The sequence below is a fragment of the Equus quagga genome, chromosome 11 (genome assembly GCF_021613505.1).
Source record: "Equus quagga isolate Etosha38 chromosome 11, UCLA_HA_Equagga_1.0, whole genome shotgun sequence".
Taxonomy (NCBI): Eukaryota; Metazoa; Chordata; class Mammalia; order Perissodactyla; family Equidae; genus Equus; species Equus quagga.
Genome location: NC_060277.1, coordinates 78,350,860 through 78,372,452, shown reverse-complemented (window position 1 = coordinate 78,372,452; position 21,593 = coordinate 78,350,860).

The following is a 21,593-nucleotide window of genomic DNA, read 5'->3' as shown; positions in this document are numbered from 1 at the left end:
CACACAAGGAAATGGAGGCACAGAGAGGGAAATGTCTAGCTCAAGGTCACCCAGCAAATTGCTGGCAGGTCATTTTACCCATTTGCAGCTGGCTAAGCCCTGCCTTTCTTGTTTATTTTAAGCCTGTCTTTCTAATGGCTGAGAACAGATCACCTGAACCAGGGGGAGATGATGCTGATGATGACATTGACGAGGCAGACGAGGGAAGGGTCTGGCAGCAGTGAGATGGAGGGGACGAGCGCCGACCTGGGGTCAGGACACCCAGCCTCTGCTCCACGCTCTCCCCGGCTGGCTGCTGGGTGCAACGTAGGGCCGTCCCTTCTCTCCCCGGACCTCACTTCTCTCCTGGGTAAAATGGGGATGCTAATCGCCGGCCTGCTGACCCCCAGGCTGTTGGTGAGGATCCGATGAGATGATGGATCTGAAAGTGCTTTGTAAGCGGGAAAGCGTGAAGCAAATGTAGGAGATTATTAACATTAATATTAATGAACTCGCTCACAGTTGGCTACCCGCCACAGACAAGATGGCACGTTGGGAGTCTGGGGAGGACGAATGTTTCTAAGCCTCCGTCGGGTTTGCAGAGGGGCAGGGAATGGCCATGCTCTCTGTGGTCATTTCCCAAATTCTTTTTTTTTTTTTTTTAAAGATTGGCACCTGAGCTAACAACTGTTGCCAATCTTTTTTTTTTTTTTTATCTTCCCAAACCCTCCATACATAGTTGTGTATCTTAGTTGCAGGTCCTTCTAGTTGTGGGATGTGGGACACCGCCTCAACGTGACCTGAGGAGTGGTGCCATGTCCACGCCCAGGATCCGAACCCTGGGCCGCCGCAGTGGAGCGTGCGAACCCAACCACTCGGCCACGGAGCCGGGCCCTCCCAAATTCTTATAGATGCAACTACTGAGGAAGGAAAAAGCGCTTGGGACTTTCAGCCCAGGGAGCTGGTAATGGGTGTAGCCAGCCCCGGGCAGGACGGAGCTCTCCTTCCCAGCAGGCTCAGCGTCAGAGAATGCTGGCTTTCGCATCCAAGGCTGATGTCTTCTCGGGGCTCTGGAGGCACTGGGGCTGAGGGCTGGCCCCCTTCTGTGGACTTCCTTCCTCATTCGGTTCCCCTGTACTGTCCTCAGAAGACCAACCCGTCCCTCCTTGGGTGAAGAGATGAGGACGGAGTCAGGCGCCTGCATCCTCTCTCTAGCACATTCCTCTTCCTCCTTCTCCCCATACACACATCGGGTGGGCCTGCTTCTACCACTGTAGCTATGCGTACAGTCGATTTGTGTCCTGGGCTAATCCTTTCCTTCCTTGCTTCCTTCTGTCACTCACTCACTCTTATGCTCAGTAAAGTTTTGCCAAATGTCTGAGATGTGCAGGTCTGTGCATGGCCCCGGGATGCAGAGGTGAATGGCCCCTGTCCCTGTCATGAAGGCTGAAAGGCTGCTGCAGAAGACAGATCAGGGAAGTGCAATCAGGCCCGTGTGCCACCTGGCGAGGTCTGGTGCTAGGGGAACATCCTGGAGCCTGGGGTAAGGGGAGATTTTCAGAAAGATGTTCTGCAGCCTGGAGGAAGATGTTATGAGCTGGGCCTTGAGGAAGGAGGTGTGGTGTTCATACCCCCCATTACTTAACCCAAATGGAACATTCCATTTTCTCATCTCTCAGAAGAAGGAGGCACAGACCCACAGGCTTGGAGCAGCTCTGCTTCCATCTAAGTCCCCAGCCAGCCACAGTTCCTGAAGGCGCAGCGCCTTCCACCGTTTCTGCCTTCAGGGCTGTGGGAGTCCCAGCCCGAGGATGGCGTCTGAACCCCGGGTCCGCCTCAAATGGACCGTGCCCTTGGGCCTCCCACCTGGAGGATGGACCAGGCCGTGAAGACTCCATGAGACCGTGATAGTGATCACGCTCCGTCAAGGGAGGAGCTCGTTGCCGTTACTTATTATCTTATGGCTCGGTTACTGGAAGTGCTTTGATGTGGCCAGCAGGACGGGGCCTGGAGAGCACAGCTGAAACTCCACTTCAATATTTGTGGATTACTTTGAACAATCGTGGGGTTTAAGAATGTGAGGATTTACAAGATGTCTGTGTGCTCTGTGTGTGTGTGTGAGAGAGAGAGAAAGAAGTCTGCGTGCCAACTTTGGCACAGGGAGCCCTGTGCCTGGGCCCCACGTGCATGCTTGTGGACTGTGGTGCACATGCACACACTCCTTTCTGCCCCCAGCACCACCACACCCTTGACAATCCACACCACGCATGCCATGGGCGCCCTGGAGCAGCCCCTGCTCACCCTCACTGTGCTCCTGGGCATCTCTCCCATCAGCACCTCAGTCAGAGCTAACATCCTGGTCCGTGTACAAACTTAACTGCAGGCCTACAACATTCCCCAACGGGGCAAACAGCCCTGTTATGAGTAGACTTTGCTGAGCTCTGGGACAAGGAGTCTGAAGGCTGCAGTGGGAGGGAGAGAACATTCTGGCCAGTAGGACTCTGGAAGAAGAAAGTATTTTAGCTGGACACTGAAGGATGGCAGGCCTTCTAGGCGAAGGCACAGCATGCGCACAGAGGTGGGCCAGGGTGGGTGAGCCTTGGCACAGCAGCACTGCTCAGTGAGGGGAGGATGGAGTGAGGGAGCCTGGCCATTGTTGGTCAAGGGCCAGCTTTGTGCCAGGCGCTGTGCTGGTCCTTCCGTAAGGCCAGGGGCGCTCAGAGTGTGGCTGGCTTTGACTGCCAAGTGGAGCGGTTGGCTGTGAGCAGTGTGGCTGAGTGTGGCGCAGAGGAGGGGGACAACCAGACCTGGGCTTCTGGCAAATGAAGCTGTGGCTGTGTGCTCGGTCGGCCTGGGGGAGGCTGGAGGCAGTGAGGCCTGTGGGAGGCGGCTGGGACAGCTCAGGAGAAGAACAATGGGGAGGCTGGAGAGGGCCATGGGAGCCAGAATGGAGAGAGAGGGAGAGAGAGAGAATGATGACATGAGAGTCCAGACGTGCGGCTTGTCGCTGAGTCCCTGGGAAGGCGCTCCTAGGGAGCAAGAGAGGACAGACAGCTTGGTGGCAGGTGGAGGAGACAGCAGGCTTGGTGTTGGGACACCTGAGCCCACTCTGTTCCTCCCCTGTGTCTGCAGAGAGAGGAGAGTGGATGAGAAGCACCCCTTAAGGAACACCTACTGTGTCCTACACGTGGGGCCTGCTGCACGGCTGTTATCATCCCATTTCACAGATGAACCAGCGGAGGCTCAGGACGTACGTGACTGGCGGGAGTCACAGGGTGAGGACGGGGTCTGATGGCACAACCACTGCTGGTCACAAGTCTCCTCCTTCCCTCTAGCCTCCCCTCCCCTCCCCTCCCCTCCAGCTACATGCCCATCCGTCCGTCGGGCACAGCCTGGGCCCTCTGCGGGCATTCCTGCGAGCCCAGGAGGAGGGGAGCGCTGCTTTCTGGCTTCCCAAGCTCAAGGAGCCCAGAGCTCTATCTGCAGCTGACGACTTGGCAGCTTTTGATCTGCAAGAGAGGCTGGTGGCAAGGCTGTCCCCGGCCACCAGCAGAATGAGAGGCCTGGCTTCGGGTAAAAAAGCTCCTTCTCCTCTCTCTTTTTTTCCTTTCCTGCCTCCTCTTCTGGGTTTTTTTTTTTTTTTTTTGAAGCTTATTTTTAATAAGGGATTTGAAACTTCAGATGCGGCAAAGCTCTGGGACAATGGGAGATGCAGGGTTGATGCCGATGGGCTGGAGCAGGTCAGGAGCGCAGTCATGTGGCTGAGCACTGATTGAGCACCTAGTAAGTACAGATCTCAGGCTAGGTGCTCCACACCCATCCTGTCCTCACTGCCCTCGATGGGGGGACCCTTCCCTCGTTTTCCAGGTAGGGGAATAAAGGCATGGGGAGGTTCAGAAGCTTCTCCAGGTTGCGAAGTGGGTCAGCGGTGGAGTCTGGCTGCAGCTACCCCCTGGGCCTGGGTGCTGGGCGAGCGTGAGGCCCTCCCAGACCCCGTCCCACAGTGAGGTCACTAGTGTAGCAGCTCAGATCTTTCTCTGCCCTCCCCGTCCCCAGATGGATTCCTGAGTGTTTAGAGATGGGCCTCACAAGTGCAGGTCCGTCCTTCCAGCCACTGAGGGGGACTGATTGATGGGGTTCCTTCCCTCCTGTGCTGTCCTCATCCTGGGCAACTTGGGACTTTGAACTCGGAAGGACGTTGGCCCAGCTCGGTGCAGCCTCTGTGTGCGACTAGGAGAAGAAAACCCGAGACAGGGGACCCCCAGGCCCTCGTTCTGCCCCACTCTGTGACCACAGGACGCTTTCCAAGGAGGTGCCCGGTAATCTCCTGTCACCCCTGCGGGGGGAAGAGCAGCACGGGGTGGGAGAGGACAGCATGGAATCAGGAGCGACCTGGCCTTTGGAGTCTAACTGAGTGGGTGTCCTTTGGCAGCAGTCTCCATTGCACTTAGGAGAAAATCCGGAACTTTCTGTGAGGCAGTGAGGCCCTACCTGGTCTGGGCCCGCCTCTGTCTCTACCTTACCTCCAGCTATACCCTCTCCTTGCACAGGTCCCAGTCACGCTGGCCCCAGACACCAAGCCCTATCCCTGCACAGGGCCTTTGCATATGCTGTCCCCTCTTTCCAGGACACTCTTCCTCCACTTCTTTTTTTTTTTTTAAAGATTTTATTTATTTTTTTTTTATTTTAAAGATTTTATTTTTTCCTTTTTCTCCCCAAAGCCCCCGGGTACATAGTTGTGTATTCTTCGTTGTGGGTTCTTCTAGTTGTGGCATGTGGGACGCTGCCTCAGCGTGGTCTGATGAGCAGTGCCATGTCCGCGCCCAGGATTCGAACCAACGAAACACTGGGCCGCCTGCAGCGGAGCGCGCGAACTTAACCACTCGGCCACGGGGCCAGCCCCTCTTCCTCCACTTCTTATCTTCCTCTTCATCCCCTGGGCCGCGGGGAGGCCTGTCTATCCTGGACCCATCAATCTATTGCCATCCCCCATCACTTACTCAGCAGCACTGGCAGCTGATTCTGACCATGCCATGAGGACAGGGACCAGCCCTGTCTCGTAGATCTTTGCATCCCAGGTGCGCACCTGGCGCCTGGGCCCAGCCTAGGCCCCCTGTAAGTACCTGTGGACACATCATTGAATTTAACCTCGCTGCAACCTCAGTTTCTTCATTTGTAAAATGGGTCTGGCAACATCTACTTCGTATGCTTGCTGCGGGGACAAAACGAAGCAAGGAGCTCTGCACAAGGGAAGCGTTCAGCGAACGCCAGGCACTCTTCATGTTAATCTTCATTCTTGGGTCAAACCCAGCTGGGCATGGCCGACACCCGTGCACATCTAGGAAACTTGCACTGAAGAAACTGAGACGTGGAGAGGTGGCCCAAGATCGGCTCCAAGGCAGGCTGGCTGTCTGGATCATCCTGCTGACCGTGGATGACCCTATGGCCTCAACCTTTCTAATATGGCTGAGAAGACAAGCCATGCAAGACCACAGAGGGAACGAGCAGGGTGTGGAGGTGCTTCCCGCAAGGAAACAAGAACCACCCCTGCAGGCCCCACTGTCGTGGCCCCTCAGGGCCCATCTTCTCCCTTCCAGCTGGCTGATCCCATTCCCATTTGCCCTTCAGCTGACTTCCCTCCCCAACTAAGGACATTTGCGTGAGCAAAGCATCTCCAGCCACTGCCTTCTTGCCACCTGCTCCTGTGGCTCCCTCCCCACCTGAAGCCATAAATACACATGCAAAGGCCAATATATTAATCTGTGTTTGAGCTGGGAGTTGCGGCCGCCACTGAGAAAGGGGATTAGGCCGTGGCCATGGGCAGGAGGCAACAGATGGTTTGATTGCTTTTACCTGTTGCTAATTTGTTAGGCAACGATTCCTCATTTGCGTTTAATTGTGCCCAGACCCCAAGACGGCAGGGAGCCCGGCACTATGATGGCCCTCAGTGCGTGCTTAGGGCGAGGGGTCAGGCGGCCTGCCTGGGAATGAAATGCCAGAATCTGGCAATGCATGGCTCTTCCTTGTTCTCTCTTGATCAGATTCCTGTCTCTCTCCCCGGCTGGGCACTCAGGACTCTCCGAGCATATGCAGCAGCATGGATGGAGCTGAGCTGGGGGCAGCAGGCCTGGCCCTTCCGTTAATCAGCTGTGTGACCTTGAGTGGGTCACTTAGCATCTCTGGGCTCCATTTGCTTGGCTGGGAAGTGAGCAAAATCACACCTGCCCTACCTACTTTGCAGGGTTGTTGTGAGTGTGAACTAAGAGAATGGATCTGAGAGCACATTGACACGTGTAATACTCTGTAATAGTGAGGCATTATTTGCTAGCAGAGCGGCTAAGAGCTTGGATTCTGGAGTCAGTGAGGCCTGGACTGAATTCTGACTCTGCCACTTATAACCATGAGGTCTCCGGTAAGAAACCTAAGCTTTCTGAGCCTGTTTCCTCTCCTGTGCAGTGGGGTGAGAATAGCCCCTGCCTTAGAGGATGTTAGGAGGAGCCAAGGAGCTCATGCACGGGCCAGGCCCAGCTGGGCTTTCCCAGAACACAGTTGGTCCCAGTGAGCCGCATTTCCTTTGCCACTGCTCTCCCAGCAAGCTTGGCTAAGCATCTCCTGTCCCGCGAGGCCAGCTGTGATTGTGTCCCCACCACCAGGTAGGGGAGCTGATTGGTCCCGCTGGTGGAAATTTGTTGGGGGTTTCTTCTTCTCCAACAGCTACAATCTGGTGTGACAGTAACCTGGGGCCTGAGAGCCTGTCACCAAAAGGACAGCACATAAACAAGCACAGCCATTCGAAAGCATCTTCCAGAGTCAGCACCCAGCCTCTGAAGACAGAGGGAGCTCGTGCCACAGAGGGGCCCCACTGCTCTGCCTTTCACACCTGGCCTCCCAGCCGTCCTGCTTCCCACCACGTCCAAGCCGGATTCTCCAGTCTTCCTGCTGATCCTCCTGAGCCTCAGATACATTTCCAGGAAAGTTCTTTTTGCTCAAGCGAGCTAGAATATACTTCTGTTGCTTGTATTTCAAGGATCTGGCTGGCGCACTCTACGCCTTTTGCACGCCTTGATGACTGCGTGGAGGAAGTTTCTTTTAATAAATGTTTTCTGTGTTTGTCTCCATTACTTGCTTGTTTTGTGACTTTGGGGAAATCCTTTCACTTTTCTGAGCCTCGGTTTCTTCTTCTGTATAATGAGGGGTGGGGGTGGGGGGTTCCCTGGGTCACTGTAAGGATTAAATGCCATCAAATAGGCAAAGAGCCCCACTCCATGTCAAGCACGTAATTGGCACTCAGCGATGGCTGATCGATTAATTCTCAACCAGCCGAGGGTAAGCGAGGTTGCTTTCATTTGAAACCACGGAGGAAACAAGCCTGCAGGTTTGTCAGGAAAGCATCCTTTTGAGAAACTTGCTCCAGGGGTTATTGACTGAGAAGTCGTCTTGTCTCTGCTTGGCCTTTGAATTTCTCTCAGGGAAATGTGCAATTATTAGGAGAGGTAAGACTACAGAGGGAATGGAAGCTGGCAGAGCGCTCTCTGGGGCCCAGTGGTGAGGAGGAGGAGCCGGGGTCACGGTGGGGTGAGGCGGGAGGTGTGGTCGGGGGCGGGCGGGCTGGGTTCCTGGATCCTCCTGTGGGAAAGAGGGGAAGGGAGGGCGGGTGAGGAGGTGGGGGGAGTAGGAGGAGAAGAAGAGAGGTGGGGAGGGAATGGAGAGACAGAGGGGAGGGAGAGAGGGAGGAGGGCGATGAGTGGTGATAAAGATTCTGACTTCCCTTTCCATCCCTCTTCATTTCCATCGCATCTCACTCTCTCCTCTCACATTTGATTCTATGTCTAAATAGCACCCTCCCCGAATAATGCTCCCCACCTGAGCCCCGAGGGCTGCCTCTGTGTTCCCCTCCAGGAGCACACATCAAAGGGTCCAGGAGTTCCTCTCCTTGAACTCAGCCCTGATGAGAGGGCTCTCCCGCTTATTTCTTGGGAGGTTTCCCCTTTCCTAGGCAGGGGCGACATGGGGAGTGCACAGCACAAGAGAGAACCTGGTTTGAAGGTGGAGTCGCTCAGGCACCAGCGGTGTCTTTGGGCAGGTGACGACCCCCTCTGCTCCTCTCACTCTGCAGCATGCCCGGTGGTAATAGATGACCATACCCGCCTCGCAGGAGGTCCTGTATGGGGAGATCCAGCATGGCACCCAGCTTGGCGCAGGGGCTGTGAGTGACGGCTGCACGCCCTGCAGCCTGACACAGGTTCAAGCAGTTGGTATGGGGGGACCTCACTGCATCGCAGGAGCATCTCAGCATCAGGGCGGGAGGCAGGTACACGAAATCAACTCAGGGCCGCAGAGCCTGGTTATCTGAGCCAGCCGGACCCAGGGAGGAGCAATTTGTGATAACATTGACTTTTTCCCATGTTCGCCGAGATTCTGCCCCGGACCTTTTAACACATCTCCCTTCTCCAAGTCTGCTCTGCCTGGACACCCTCCATACAGTCAAGGAAACCAGGAAGGAAACAAAGGAACCTTTACTTCGGGCCAGGCACGATATTAGCGGCTCTGTATACATTATTTCATTTAATCCCCACCACAGCCTTTTGAGGCTGGTAGGATTGTGTTTTGTTATAGGGGAAAACACCAAGGTTTAGCAAAGTTGAGTGACTTGTCCAGTGTCAGGTGGCCGGAGGACTGGGGTTGGAACACAGGCCACCTGACTGCCTCTGGATCATGCTGGCTCCTCTCTCCATCCCTCAGCTCAGGAGCATTTCTTTCACTGTCCCAGCAGTAGCTATAGACTTTTCCATCCCTTCTGACTCAGAAAACTTTTGCAGACTCTAAAGCAACTTCTTGCCTCATACCATTTTCTCCCACTATGTTCCACTCCTCCGGAAGCTGTACTGACCACGCCTATTAATAGTAACCTGGATATTGGTGAAAAACAGACCAGACCAATAAGAAACATTGCCAGGAGGGGGGCTATGGGTCTGGCTGTACGTGTGCATGACCAAGAGATGCTGCCGAGCCCGTCAGCGAGCAGCTTGAACCTTAATTCGGATTTAACGAATGTTTACCAAGAAGAGGCTGTTCTTGGGAGCCTAGCAACCCGTTGCTTCGAATGTCGTGTTGGACTTTATCAGCAACATGTGGGGAAAATTGGTGAAGGGAAAATAACGTTGCGAAGCTGGGGAAGACCAAGAAGGATGATGAGCTGTTTGAAGTCAGCTATTTAAGAAGGACAAAGGGACGCGGTTCTCAAGGAAGGCAGACCCCAGGGCGAGACAAGGCCCCTCCGCTCATCCCTCACCCCAGGGCCTCTCCCACTTGCACGCAGACTATAAAAGGCAACCTCTGGGTGAAGGTTGGGACTGTGTGTCTTTTGTGGGAACTGATGTGTTTAATGGAGGCATTCCAGTACTCTATGCCCAAGTTTTCATCTTTCAAAACTTCACATCTCACTTTGGGGAAGTGAGAAAAACATGAGTTTTTCATAAAGTGAAATTTATTCATTTTCAACAGAATTGTCCTTTTTTTTTCTGGGATTATATCTTTCCTACTGTCTCAGTGTTAAAACATCCTTTCATCTATGAAAGGATGGTGTTAGCAGACTAGACTTGATTTCCGGAGTATCTATGCCTGGCAGGATACAAAGCTGGCAAATCTATGTTGAATCTTCCAATTTTCTCTTTAAAAATTTTGCTGAACTACAACATCCTGAAGCCTGAGGACCACTGGGTTGTACTTTGTCAGTTACCATTTGTATCAACTCTCTTCTCAATATTGGGACAATTTTTTTTCTGCTTAGCACAGACAGTCTTTGAAATTCAAATACCTCAACACTGTGCTTAAATTTAATAACCTTTCTTTGGTCTACAGAGTAACAGGTATTATACCCCACATATACCATAATTTGGAGCCTGGAGATGTTTCTCTCACAAGATCGTGTCTCTTGGCTTTTCTGTATCTGTTACTATGACTCGGTTTGAAGAGTGTTCGGTCCTGTATAAAGATCCCACAGGCTGGAATGAGGTGGTGAGAGTGAAGCAGAGGGATGGAATTGTAGACGGGATAGATGGTGAATTCCCAAGAGATGCCGAGACAGTTTAAATAGAGCCAAAGTTCAAATCACAGGTGAGAGACTGCCAAGTCCAGAGAAGGTCAATGTCAAGAACCAAGTTAGAAGGGCAACGTGGGAAGAACATGTGAGAGAGGTCAACAATGGTGATGCTAAGAGAGTCTATTAGGGAATGTACTGGAGAATGAGAAGGGCAAGGAGTCCCCAGCCACGGTGGTCAACAGTTGGGTTGGAACCTCAGGTATTACTTGGTGGGGGTGCAAGGCAGGAAGCCGAGGTACAGAGACTGCATGTGTCCCGGCAACAGGGGTCAGGACCTACGCTGCCGGGGAGCAAACTTCAGACTCTCTTCTCATGCTCCACTTTTTCTCCCCCCACTCATGCCCCCACAAGGGAAGAGGAGTTGTAACGGGATAGGTCAAGCTCTGGACCTTTGTAGGAACATTAAAAGGTGGGCAGGATCCTGCACCTGGGTTCAGCCTCCCCTTCCTGCATCCTCGTGGACACACACCAGGCAGGCCCCTCATTCTGTGTTTCGTATGCAGTCGCCAAAGACGCAGGCCTGGCCTCATCCTCTGGACCCCCAACTGGGTGGATAAGTTAGGCCTGCTTTGAGATTCAGGGGAAGGGAACGAGAAGCCATGTTAGAGCTCCAGGCTTCCACCACGTTCTCCAACTGAGGATCCCAGAAACACAGACAGTAGGGGTCAGTGAGTACAGGCTCCGATATTAATAAAATAATCCTCTGATTTCCATTCTGCTTATGTCTCGTGCTTTAGATACCAGCTACGTGCTGATGGTTCCTGAATCCTCTCTGAGCTCTGGATCTGTATATCCAACAGCCTACTTGGCATCCCCTTAGGCCGCCTAATGGGTGTGTCATACGTCACGCGGCCCAAACTGAGCTGCTGATCTTCTCTCCAAACCTGATTTCCTGCCTTTGACCCTGTCCCAGTTAATGCGGAGCCCATTCTTCCAGTTTCCCAGGCTAAAGACCTTAGTGCCATTCACAGCTTTTCTCTTTTTCTCTCAGCCTATGTCCAAATTCTGTCAGCTCTGCATCAAAACATATCCAGAATCCAACTGCTTCCCTCCATCGCTACTGCCCCACCCCCGTCTGGTCCACCACCATCTCTTGTGTCGTGGGTCACCAGGAGCCTCCTGACTCATCACCCTGCTTCCCCCCTGTCCCCACACCTCATACCATGAGCCGTTCTTGACCACAGTGACTCAGAACACAGGTCAGACCATGTCACTAGTCTGGGCCACGCCCTTTAATGGCCCTTTATGACTTCCCCCTTCCACCCCCGCCCCACACACGCCTTCCTATGACTTATGAGACAAGGTCTGGTTTCCCCTGTCTGAAACTTTATCTTCCATTACTTTCTTCCTCGTTTGCTCACACACTGGTCTCCCGCTGATCCTTGAGTGGGCCCAGCATGTTTCTGTCTCTGGACCTTTGCACTTGCTGTTCCCTTTTTCTGAAATACTCTTCTTGCAGATACCCTGTCATGAGATCCCTCACTTCTGTCAAGTCTTTACTCAGTGCGGTCTTTCTGACTGTCTTATCTGAAATTTCAACCGCATAACATTGTATATCTCTCTTTCCTGCTTTATTTTTATCGCCTTCTAACATTTTATCTGCTTCACTTACTGTCTTGTGTTTTGTCTGTCTCCCCAACAAGAATATAAGTACCAGGAAGAATTTTATATATTTTGCTCACCAGTCCTTAGAATAGTTTCGGCACATAGTAGGTGCCCCATAAATATCCATTGAAAAAAATGAATGAATTACACACACGGAAAGGTGCTCAACATCATTAGTTATTGAGGAAATGCAAATCAAAACCACAACAAGATCCCCCTAGGAAGCTTAGGATCAGAAAGACATACAATAACAAGTGCTGGGGAGGATAGGAGGTGATGCGAACCCTCACACAACGCTGATAGGATCGTAAATGGTGCAGCCAATTTGCAAAACAGCTTGGCAATTTCTTGAAAGTTAAACATAAATTTCCCATATGACCCAGCAATTTTATTCTTAGGTCTCTACCCAAGAGAAACAAAAACACGTCCGCATGGAAGCTGGTGTGCAAATGTTTACAGCAGTGTTCTTCATCATCAACGACACAGGAACAACCCAAATGTCCACCAGCAGGTGAATGCTGAACAAAATGTGGTCTGTCCATACGATGGAATACTAGTCAGCCATCAAAAGGAAGGAAATACTGATACACAATGCAACATGGATGAATCCTAAACGCATGCTAAATGAAAACGGCCAGACACAGAAGACCACACATCGTATGACTCTGCTCATAGGAAATGTCCAGAAGAGGCAAATCTAGAGAGACGGGAAGCAGACTACTGGTGGCCTGGGGATGGGGTAGGAAGTAGACTAACTTCACATGGGTGTGAGGATCTTATTGGGGTGATGAAAATGTTTAAAACTGGATTGTTGGTGATGGCTGCACAACGTGGTAGATTTACTACAAATCATTGTAGTTAATGATTAAGCACTTAAAATGGGTGATTTGTATGGTTTGTAAATTAAACCTCAATAAAGCTGTTTTAAAAAAATGATGGGTCCAGCCCAGAGGTGTAGTGGTTGAGTTTGCATGCTCTGCTTCGGTGACCTGGGGTTTGTGGGTTCGGATCCTGAGTGCGGACCTACACACTGCTCATGAAGCCAAGCTGTGGCAACATCCCACATACAAAATAGAGGAACCTTGGCACAGATGTTAGCAAGGCGACAATCTTCCTCGAGCAAAAAGAGGAAGATTGGCAACAGACATTAGCTCAGGGGCAATCTTCTTCACCAAAAAAAAAAAAAACCAAAAAACCCCACAATGAATGGATGAATGGATGTCCCTTGTGCATAGCTCCCTTAGTCAGGAATCCTAGGGAGGTGATGGGGGACCAGGGCAGGATCTAGGACTTTCTGGTACTTTCCATCTGACGGCCAACTTGGATAAAAGGAGCTCTCTGCTCACAGAGTGGGAGCAGAATAGAGACTGGTAGGAGCCTGCCGAACCCTTGCTGCTAATGGGGCCCTGTAGGGCTCACGATGGAGACAGCCTCTGAGGCCAGGCCTGCCACGAAGTCTGAGGAGGGAGGGAGCGGGAAGCAGGAGGCAGGTGTTGGAGGTGGGCGGGTGACGCAGAAAGGAAGGTCCGGAGTCAGCCAAGGCTTCAGAGAAACAGACGGGCAGCCAAGGGAAGAAATAAAAGCTGCAGAGAGTCTCAGGGCCGCCAAAGGGAAGAAGAAGGGCGTTTTACAAATATATCAGGGGAGAAGAGATCCTTGAGAGCCACCTGGCCCATTAATAAATGAGAAGGGAAATAAAATTAATGATGATGATAAAAATGGCTGAGCTGCTGAAGTGCTTTGTAAAACTGGTCTTTAATAAGGAAAAGAAAAAAAATCCAAGGGATGGGCAATTAGGGAGGGACAGAAGGCTTGTCAATATAGTTGATGAAAAGGTAGGAAAGAGAATACTTAGAAAAATTGGATAATGCCTACCCAGTCCTAATCACCATGTCCGGACAGAGGCCTTGGGGTCTGAAGGGAATTAGCTGATGAAATTATTAAACCCTTGGCAGGTATTTTAATTATATATATCTTTTTCTTTTTTTTTTTGAGGCGAGAGACAGAATTAATGAAGATTCAAGAGCCTGGTATGAAAGACGAAAGGAAGGCCACCCCGCCACACGCAGAGCCCCTTCCTTGGGCTCGGCACCCTACTGGGTGCATTGCACACCTTCTATCATGTAACCGCCAGCAGCACTGTGTACTCCCACGATCAGCCCATTTTACAAACAACGAAACTGAGGCCCAGAGAGTTTATAGGACTCTCCAAGATTACTCAACTACAAATGGCGGTGGCAGACTTTGAACCCACATTCTTCTGATTCCAAAGAGAATTTCTTTCCATTCTACCAGCTGCTTAGTCTGACTTTCAATGTTTGATTTTACACATCAGAGGGAAAGACACTCCCCTGCCAATGACCTGCTACTAGCGACCGTCCTTTGTCCTGAAGCTTTGAGATTCTAACGACACAGACACGCCGCACCTGATTTTAACTTCGAGAGGATTTCGGACTGTGTGTTAGAAGAAAGAAATGGGACAGAGGTGGGAATGATGGGCCCAGGGGCACAGGATGCCAGAGGCGTTAGGAATGTGCAGGTTCCTGGAGTCCAGAGTCCTTATCACACCTATGGGACACTGAGGCCTGAGGGGAGAGCCTTGTCCAAGGTGACACCAGGGTTTGGAGCCACAGCCGGGCCTGCTGACTTGAGGCCCAAGGTGCTGTTTTCTGTGCTTCCTGCCCTCAGCCCATTTCTGCCCTCCTCACTGACTTCACCCTCCACCATCTAGAGTCTGGCCTTGACTTTGATTCCTGGCTTTCGGGCTGTCCCCTTCCCTCTGCTTTTATACCATAACCTGTGGTTCACATCAGTGGCTTCTTTAACCTCACATCTCATCTCTGTTGCTGTTTTCTTAGTCCCGATGCCGCGGGGGCAAAGGGTGGGGATGATGGGGGAGAAGCCCGTAGGTCTCTCTGTCCTGTCCCACTGGGTTCTGTCATTCTGGGGTCCTGTGCATGGCGTAGTGGGAGTCTACCTGTGACTGATTAAAATCCTGCCTCCATTTCTTTGCAGCCCCTTAGTTACCCTTTGCTGCAGCTTTACCACGTGTGGAGTTGACGTCCCTGCCTTTGACGCTGGGCGCCACCATGAAACTTGCTTCGGTCAATGAGATGTCAACAATGTGGCAAAGCAAGGACTTGAAATGCATGGTTGGGCCTCTCCTCTTGCTCTCTTGCCATTGCCATGAGCTGAACGTGCCCAGCTGGCCCACTGGTCCAGCGTGGGTGAGAGGCCCTTGGAGCAAAGCCGTCCCAGGCAAGCCCCCAGTCTTTCAGGGAGAAGTAGGGCTGCCCAGTGGCTGTGGCTTGAAGCAGAACTGAGATCAGCCCAATTTCAGCTGACCTGAATATCCATGAGAATAAATGCTAATTATCAGATGCTGCTGAGATGTTGTGGTTGGTTATTATGCAGCAATAGCTAACTGATACACAGCCATGTATGCAACGTGCTTTGAGATATATAGTTCCTATATAAAATCTCTTTTGACCTCAATTTATTCAAAGTAAAAAGAAATCTTTGGGGCCGGCCTGGTGGTGTAGTAGTCAAGTCACTGTGTTCTGCTTCAGTGGCCCAGGGTTTGCAGGTTCAGATCCCGGGCGTGGACCTAGCACCGCTCGTCAAGCCATGCTGTGGTGGCATCCCACGTAAAATAGAGGAAGATGGGCACAGATGTTAGCTCAAGGACAATCTTCCTCAGCAAAAAGAAAAATAATAATGATAATATCTTTAAGTACTCTCTCTGTGCCCATTCCTAAATTAGGCATAATGTGTTTAGAAGGTTTGGTTACTGTCTTCAAGATGCTCAGCCTGGGGGAGACAGGGAGGTAAACAGATTGTTACAAAATATGATGCCAACGAAAGCTTCGTGGAGGAAAAAGACCTCGGAGGCAAGTCCTGGGGGAGGCAGAAAGTACAGCAGGCTCAAAGGCCCGGGGGTAGGAAGCAAGCTGGCACGTTGGTGGAACCCAAGGTCCTCTTTGTGCTGGAATGTTAACCCTGGCCTGGAGAAGCCGCAGAGCCCCGGGCCAGCTCAGACACTTTACAAGTCCCTGACCAAATGTCTGTAAGAAAAAAGGCATCAACAACGGCAACCTGTTACCAGATGATGAGGTGTGAGGACACTCTATTAAATAAAAAAGTGGCACAAGATGTGATAGAACTCACAGAAACTCGAAGGGAATAAAAGACTCGTGGGACTGTTGCAAATGCAACACACAAACAGCCTGATCCAGGACCACCACAGGCACAGAGGCAACTGCACACCGGACACCTGCTCCCGGAAGGAAGTGGGGCTTGGGGCTGGGAGGCCCCGTGGGGGCTGCTGACGTGGAGAGCGCCCCATCCCTGCCGTCTCCCCACCAGAGTGCCCAGATCCCTCCCCTTGGCTTTTCCCAGTGTCCCTTCCCCGAAGACTTTTCTGAGCAACCCTTGCCTTCTGCAGGGGGAGGCGGCTGTGGGAGGCGGGGAGGGGAAGGTGAGCAGCCTTCCTGGCCATATGGCGGTGAGCACGGCCTCTCCCTCGAGAGCCCCCTCTCTCCTTCTACGACTCCCCCTCCAGGAGTGGGGGGAGCCCAGCCCAAGTGTGTGTGATTTCAGAGTTAATCTGTCTGCACTAATTAAATATTGACGGCTGTTGAATATTCATGGAGCGTTTTAGCTGGCAGGTGTGACGTCTCTGGGCCCCTCTGGCTGCAGCTCTCCTGATGGGCTCCTCTGGCTGGGCACTCCGTGCTCTTGACCACCTCTCCCTCGCCCACATGTGGCCACCTCACCTGATTCTCTCAGCTGCCAGGGCTCAGGGAACCTCTTGCTCAGGCCTGGGACTCCCAGCTAGCTTGCTTGGGTGGGGTTTGGGGGGCTGCAGCTTTGGGTTTGGGGGCTGGGTGGGGGACGAGCCACTGAAGTAAACATGTGCCACAGAGGGAACCTGGCCTGGGATGCAGGGAAGAAAGGCTGAGCTCGGGGTTGCAGAGAGGCCAGGTGGCCTGTCCTCCAGTGGGGACTCCTAGGAGCTTCCTTCCTTCCACAGCTTCTGTTAGCTGCTCCAAGGCCGGGTTCTTTAGGAGGCACCGGGAGAAGGCTGGCCAGCAGACAGAATCTCCGCTCCCCGAGAGCGCCTGGTCTCGTGTGAGGACCAGTCGTGCCGAGGGCACTTAGCATCCTGAGGGAAAGTGTGGTGCTGGGCGGGGAGAGAGGGCTTGTGTTGAGGGAGCTGAGGGGTCCGGGGGGACACCAACCAGACAGGGGGAGGGGACGGCCAGGGCAGGCTTTGCAGAGTGTCACTTCAGGCAGAATCCTGAGAGATAAGTAGGAATCAGGTGAGTCAGTCGAGGAGGGTCTGTGTGGAAGTCAGGAGATAGGCATGATGGGGGCCTGGGCCAGAGCAGAGGAAGGTTCCCAGCAAGCGGGAGTGAGGAGTCCTGGAGGCTGGAGGGCAGAGGAGGGCAGGGGAGAAGTCAGCAGCCTACCGGCAACAAGGCTGCAAGCTCACCCAGGAGCCCAGGCCAGATGCTTCTTTCCTTGTCTCTCCCCCTCCAGGTCCCTTCGTCCATCCACCTCTGCTGTAGGAGCCATCCCAGGCTCCTCCTGCTCTCCCAGCCTGCCCCAGCACCTTGCTCCCCAATTAAGTGCTTGCCACCATCTTGGACTTCCCGTGGGAGGGGAGGGCGTGGGGAGGGGAGGGTCAGGAGGGCCGGACTCAGAGAGACCAGCGGCCAGTGACAGGAAGTAGCTTCTGATAGCTGGTCCGGAAGTCAGTTCACCGCTGTGTTTGCTTCCAGAGCGTCACACAGACCTGAAGTGGAGGCCAGTGTCTTAGCACCAGATCCCTGGTTTCTCGGAGGGTGGCACATCTCCAGGCAAAGGAGGCCAGGTTCCAAGTCACACATGGCAGTTGGTCAGCATCTAGCCCCAGGCCATAGGCAGACGGCTCCCCAAGGCCAAGAGGAGGTACCCGGGGCTCTCCAGCCCTCCCTCTCCCTCCAGGCTTTGGGGCCCAGTGCTGGCCTCAGGCACCTCTGTGTGACTTCCCACCTCAATGCAGGGCCCGGGGTCTGAGAGGGCCACCTCCCTCCTCCATGTGCGGGTCTGGTGCGGGCTCCAAGTGGTGCAGGGAGATACTACCCAAGTCACAGCGTGTGTCAGCTCCCCTCAGGGGGTATGCCCATGCTCTTACAGTGTTGGGCCCCTCAGCTGGTCCCCGAGGCAAGGAACCCAAGGCTGGGCCCCTGAGGCTGCCAGACACAAAGGACTTGGGAAGGGCACTGCCTTGAGCTTTGGGCTCAAAAGAATCTGAGAGTCCGGGAGGCTTCCCTTTGGATAACACAAATACAACAATATTGCCAATAGCCATGATAACTTGTTTGTTGCAAGCCAACCACTGAATGAAGCACCCCAAATGCGTTATTTCATTTAGTCCTCACTCAACCCTAACAGCCAGGTAGTTTTATGACCCACGTTTCGCAGACACGGAAAGGGAGCTCAGAGAGGTTGAGAACCTGTGCAGGGTCCCACAGGAAGGGGTGGAGCTGGCATCTGAACCCCAGTGGTCTGACTCGAGAGTCCACGCCTTCAGTTCTATGCCAGAGGTCTTCAACTTCCCCAAGACAAAAGCCACCTGCCCCTCCTGGCCCCAGGGGAGGGCCTGGGAAGTGGGTCGGTCCAGGTGGGGTCTCCGCTGTGCTGTCGCTTTCTGCGGGCTGCTGTGTTCTTCCCCGGGGATGGAGAGAGGGCTGGTGGGGAACAGACCTTGGCCTGAGCACAGACTGCTTTACTGTTTGGTAAAGTTCTCTTTAAGATGCCAGCCTGATTCGGAGCTGCTGATGGAGCTGTTTGTGTTTCCCTTGGGCTGCCCAGATGGTGGTGGCAGCAGCAGAAACCAGAGCAAGGGGCAAGGGGAAGGAAGGGCTTGGGGCACTGCGTGGGTCTCATTGTTTGGCTGTCCACCCCTTCTTGATGGGAACGGAGTCAGAAAGCGCTGTGCGGCAATCGTCTCTCACCAGCTGTGAGGGCCTGGGTAAGCACCTGATTGCCCCTGGGTCTCAACATTCCAATCTGCAAAACGGGCTAATAACGTTACTTACCCAACAGTGCGGTCACAAGCATCGGATGAGAGGCCGGAAGCACACAGCACCAGTGGCAGTGCACTCTCATACAGCACGCCCTGCGCGTCACCCGTTGTGTCGTTGGCTTTACGTATAGTAACTCATTTAATCTTCGCAACAGGCCTACTGGGCGGGTATTATTACTGCCCCGTTTCCAGGTGTGAAGCCGGGGTGTAGGGATAAGAATGACCTGCCGGCGGTCCCACAGGTAGTCAGTGGTAAAGCTGAGCCCAGCCTGTTGGGCTGCAGGGTCTGTCCTCTTCGCCCATCATAGGTGTCCCATAAAGGTTAGCCTCCCATCCACCACGTTTCCCAAACTTTGGGGAAATTCCGAGTTCTGTTTTGGATGAAGGCACCTGGGAGCACGAAAACGTATAGGTTAGGGAGATGACGTGGAGCCAGCAAGGGAGACGGGGGCCCTGTCACCGCAGCCCTCAGACCCAGAGAGGGACCCCGGCTCAGCGTTGGCTTCTCCGGGATCTCCCCTTTCCCAGCCCCGGCTCGCGCTTTTGGCGGCCTCTTCTGTCCTCTAGTGGTCGTGATTGGGAACGCACCCAGTGGAGCCAGAGAGCCGGACACCTTCCTGGGTTTCTGCTGAGCACGTGCTGTCTGCTGGGGACTGACCAGCGCAGAAGAGAATAAGATGCTGCGCCGGAATCCACTGCGTAATGGAAGAAAAGACGCACAAACACAGAGGTCAGACAGCAGTTCTCAGCTGGGGGTGGTTTTGGTAACACCTGGAAACATTTTTTTAGTTGTTCACAACTGGCTGGGGGTAGGTGGGTTGCTATGGTGTCTGGTGAGTAGGGGCCAGAGATGCCGCCAAAGATTCTGTAATGCACAGGACGTCCTTCGGCAGCAAAGAATGCTCTGGCCCCAAATGTCAATAAGTGTGCTGTTGAGACGTCCTGACCCGGGACAGCACGTCAGGGGCTGTAATAGGGGTACTAACCAAGCCGTTTGGATGCAGTGGAGAGCGTAATTGAACCTGCCTTTGGGAGGCGAGGAAGGCTTCTCTTCTCAGAGGATGTGTGGCTTCTCCTGTCTTGCAGGATGAGTAGGGCTTTGCTGAGTAGAAAGGGGAGAAACTAGAACAATGATGGGAACATGTTCGAATCAGGCTGAAAAAGCCGCTCGCTCAGCTAGGGTGACCATGGGCCCAGGTGGGTCTGGGACAGCCCAGGGCGTGCAAGGTGTCCCAGCACAGTTGTTCATAACGCTCTCTTCCGCTCTTGGATGTGTCCGGTGGACTCGACAGGCTCAGTGTGGCTGGAATGCAGGGGAGGATGGGAGCCAGGGCGTGAGGACCTTGTCAGGTGGAGGGGCTGGGTGTTAGCCAAGAGCAGTGGGGACCCATTGGTGGATGCAAGCAGGAGTCTTGCCTCAAGAGACCAGAGTGGAGGCTGCCATAAAGGTCCAGGAGAGAGAGGAAGAGGGTCTGAGCACGGACAGCGAGCGCGGCCCTCCCTTTGCAGCACCTCTGAGAATCCCAGGCCTGGGAGTGGATTAAAGAGAACAAGGCCCAGGGCTCCATGCGGGGATGAGAAGAGATGGAAGGCCCCAGTCCAAGGCACAGGGTGCGGGAGGGGTCCTTTGGCCTCCCTCTACCTTTGGCAGGCCCTTCCTCCTTACCCGTCCCCAGGCAAGGTGACAATTGGTTGAGTGCAAAAGCAGGGGGCCAGGAAAGCTGGGACTTAGCCTGAACTCTGCTGCTAACAAGCCGCGTGATCTGAGGCAGTCACAGCTCTTCCTGGCTTCCGCTTCTCCATCTCTTCCAGGAGCCAATGGGCCAGATCATCTCTAAGGACCTTTCCAACTCTCATCTTCTATGTTCTTTCACATTCTACTCCTGACCCCCTCTAAGAAGTAGATTCTGCAGCCAGACAGCCCCGATTCTGGAGCGTCAAGCTCTGATCAGCCGGTGGGGACCACCTCGCCTTTCCAGGACTCAGATCTTCAATGAATCCACTTGGAGAAGGCAGCCCTTTGGGACATGTATCATCAAGCGCTCTGCTGGGCACCCTGAGAGTCGCACGCTTGGGATCTCTGGTTGTGAACTCCTAAGACGAGCCCCTCCTGGGGCTCGTGTCTGATGGAGCGGTTTCAGGCTCCTGTCTGCCCAGCCGTGTTTCTGGAGAGCAGGTCAAAGGCTTTGCCACAGGAAAGCTGGAAAGGGCACAGCCCAGAGAGCCATCGGAGAGAACGCTGTCTTGCTATTTGCAGATGGCTTGAGTGGGCAGAGATGACAGCAGATGGGGTCGAGGCAGGACCAAGGGGAGGAAGGCTTTATAAAAAGACAGTCTCCCCTATGTACAGCAGTTCACTGTCCACGGGCAGGGCAGAGGGGCTGGATCGCCCCCACCGATGGAACTGAGGTTCAGATGGGAACTCATTCAGCAGATGCACGGCTGAGCATGTGTGGGGAGAGCCTGGGCACTTCGACTCCTGTTTGATGCTGTTGCTGGGACGTTTATTCCGAAGCCTTTCCTTTGATGGAGGAGGATGCTGGGGTCTAGGAGACAGATTTGTCACAAGTCACGCGGCTGCTGAGTGAAACATCTGGGACCAGATCTGACTGCCTCTCTGGGTCTCCTGCTTCTAACTGGGCAAAGGGGTACTGATGTCCCTCCTCTGTCCCTTACTTCAGAAATTGCTTGTCTCTGTGTGTCCCTCTCTCTGTGTACACCACCAGCTAACATTTGTGTCTCTCTCTATATATACAACGTCACCCGCTAACATCACATAAAACTTTCTTCCATTATAAAAACAGGAAGACAATTTAGAAAATAAAGCAGAGTTGA